We start from the raw sequence: 3,324 nt of genomic DNA, 5'->3' as shown, positions 1-3,324 counted from the left end.
TTTCTACTTTAATCATATTTAACCCTTATTTAGCACTCAGTCACTTTTTTTCTGTTGCCTCTGACTCTTGAGCTGCTGAAATGTGCGAATCTCCCGAGTGTGTCATTAATCAGTCTACATTAATCTTCAAATCTAAGCATGTTTTACTTTGAAAAACAATATAATAATGAAACTATATAAGGTGCGCTTCCTGTATATGTGTATATGTAAATCAATGCAGTTATTGACTGCTATTTAGCGAAAATCTGAGTTTTGTCTCTCCATATAATGTATTCCAATCATGGATTTAAATGGTCTGCCAGACACTTCTGGGAGCTATTCGAAGCCTCCATGTATCACGTGACACCCGAGCATTTTGAACTTCCCTTGTCAGTACTCTGTTTATTCTAGTGCACTAGGTAACACTAGCCGTGTCATGATAACGGTTAGCCCTGTCACTGTTTGTGTTCCCTGCCCACACTATCAACACATCCTGGGCTCAGTGGCACCCAGGGCAACTGTGATTGGTTTAGAGAAACAAAAACAAGCCACAGCTTTCTTTTTTTCCAGTAGCAGAGTGGTAATTTCGTGATGTGGAGAAGGGGCTGACTACATAAGGGTGACCACCTCACCTGGGGAATATCTTCCACGTGGCCCGAGGGACATCTGAGGCTGTAGTTTCTGTGGCTCCCATAGAAGGTGAATGTGACATTTGGAGAAGCTTTGGGCACTCCACACTGAAACACTGCAGGTTCTCCCACAGCCACTGTGATGTCACGTGGCCGCGTGCGGTAACTGACAGCTGAAGGGTTTGGTGCTGAAGTGCTGGTGGTGGTAGTGGTGTTTTGAGCTAGAACAGTTATGACAATATGTGTGTGTGTGTGTGTGTGTGTGTGAGAGAGAGAGAGAGAGATGGAAAAGTTAAGTTAATTGGATATAATGACTAATAATTATGACAATGTATAATATATTTAGAGATAATTAACGGCACATTTCTTGTGTAAAGTGTAAAATCTACTACTACTATCTACTAGCCTAAAGCAGTCTTTATGTGTTCAAATTTCCAAAACCTGATCAGGATGCATTGAGCTACAGTTTGTTTGAACTATTATAGATTATTTTGCCACACTACATAAGCATGCATTATCAGAAATGTAGGAAACCAGTTAAGGAACCAAACTCTAAAAGAAACGAACAGTGCAACAGTAGCCAAACAGATCACACAACATGAAATCAGCACACTGCACATCATCATCACTTAAATAGTTATCAAGTTGAATTGTTGCTCTGAATATCCACCCATCCATGCTGTGTGTTATTTACAGGAAGTGAAAGCTGCTGAAACCTTAAACAAAGTCTCCTCACTGCCCTGATAAACATGTAAATATTCTTTTTTTTTCCACTCATCATTTTTTTATTCATATTTTTCAAGAGCAGAAGGATACAAAAAATATCACAGCTTATCACCATATTCAAAAGGCATTGCTGTTCTATTTTCTGAGAACAACATAACGCATTGAATAAGACAAAACAAAAAGGGACAAACGCGCTGTATCCTCTAATTGCAAAATTAAAATATACCCTGCACCCAAATTATACACAGCAATAACATAATAGCAAAAGCACAGTCACAAAGGAAGAAAAAAAAAGACTGTCTACAAAGCACATCAAAAGTGACTATAATCGTGTATCTAAAAATTAGTCAGAAGTTAGTTATACCCATCAGTTTCAGAAAGGGGCTTCACACAAAATATCAACATTTGAATATTCTAATGACAGGAAACATCTGTTTCCCCAGAAGATTTTCTTAGAGGGGGGAGAGCTTTATGATACAAAAATCCTACTAAAGATCTTTTCTCTCAGACTGCAAAAACATAAACGAGGGTCATGGTTTGGTCTGTGGATATTTTCAGTTACACATGTGTTGATTTTAATGCTAGTAAGAGCTGAAAACTTTAAACATGACTTTATTCAGTCTTTCACTCTGAAACTCTGGATGTGGTTACCTGAGGAGGGTGCGGTGATTTGAAGCAGAGCCAGCAGCAGCAAGCAGATAGGAGGAGCCTTTCTCTGCTTCCTCATCTTGCCTTTCCCCCTCTTTTCCATTGTTTTCTTCACTCAGTCTCTCTTATCCTATAAATTCATCTGCAGCTGTTTGAATGGTGCAACTTTTATTTTCATTCAATAATAAAGGAACTCAATGCATATAATAGTAGTAGTCGTGTTTTCCTTCAGGTTAAATGTGATGTAAAGGAATGTGGAGGGTTAATGCCGACGACTATTACCTGAGGGCACATTACCACATTACAATGGTTATTTAAAAATGATGTTTTCAGAAAGATACAATGTGTCATTACTGTAAATGAAAAACATGCCAGTGGGACCCATCAATTTGATTTTAGGAAGAAGTACTGTCACCTAGGAATATTTTCAAAGTTTTTATTTCACACCATCAATACAACTTAGCCTGAGGAGCACATAAGCCATGATATAATCTGCTTTAGTATTTACTAAGTAATTACAAAAAAAACTTCACTTTTAGAAACCTCTTCTGATTCAGTGTATCAGCCTTAATAACTATGACTAACTAATGTTGACTTTAATAGATATAGACAAACCAAAAATATTGAATTTAATGTGTCAAACTAACCATTTTATATCGAGCTGTCATTTGTTCAATGAGCTCTTGGGCTGATAGAATTATGATGTAAAAAAACTGCATGAGGAAACCAATAAGTATGGATTGACAAAAAATCATGACTGTTTTGTCCCCAAATCTGAAGGCTTGTGTAAATGTGAGAAATAAAGTTAAAATAGCAACAACAAAAAACAAATTACTGGAAGATTATTGACACTGACCGGAAAGTGAACTGGAAATTTCGTGGTCTGCAGGCAGCTTCCTTATTTCAAGAATATGACACAGCTCCTTTAAAATTATTCATACGTATTGATAAAATTAACTTCCCAGAAGAAGACTTCTCTAAACTAAAAAGTCTCACATAGGCCTATATTTACTGCCAGCGTCTCAGAAAACAGACTTGTAAGTGTCTCCACACAGTGCTGTCTCTCTCTACACCTCTTTCCGTGTCACTCCATCCTCCCACTCTAACCAGGTGGACTGTTGAGAACAACAAGGCACCTGAAGAAACTTGGACATGTTCCGAGAATTTACAAGATGGTTTCCTGCGAATAACAAACAAACAGGTTGAGCAGGTCGGCCTTTGCCTATAATAGCTGCTGGGAGTAGTGCTAATAATGCAGGCCTTTTAAGCTTTTCTTTTTTTCTCTTTCTGTCACACACACACACACACACACACACACACACACACACACACGTACACTTAC

General features: G+C 37.9%; 1 long non-coding RNA gene across 2 annotated transcripts; it reads right to left on the bottom strand.

Moving 5' to 3' along the window:
• Positions 1 to 617: 617 nt before the first annotated feature.
• On the bottom strand, positions 618 to 3,060 carry LOC121940500. 2 transcript variants are annotated; one of them, XR_006105636.1, is made up of 3 exons: positions 2,839 to 3,060; positions 1,986 to 2,130; positions 618 to 829 (listed from the first exon to the last, which is right to left on the bottom strand). It is a non-coding gene; the product is annotated as an uncharacterized LOC121940500 (long non-coding RNA). The 2 variants fall into 2 exon arrangements; XR_006105637.1 differs by having other exon boundaries at positions 1,986 to 2,112.
• Between the last annotated feature and the right edge of the window lie 264 nt (positions 3,061 to 3,324).

This window comes from Plectropomus leopardus, unplaced genomic scaffold, assembly GCF_008729295.1.
Source record: "Plectropomus leopardus isolate mb unplaced genomic scaffold, YSFRI_Pleo_2.0 unplaced_scaffold8854, whole genome shotgun sequence".
Lineage (NCBI taxonomy): Eukaryota > Metazoa > Chordata > Actinopteri > Perciformes > Serranidae > Plectropomus > Plectropomus leopardus.
This window is presented reverse-complemented; position numbering and strand designations above follow the sequence as displayed.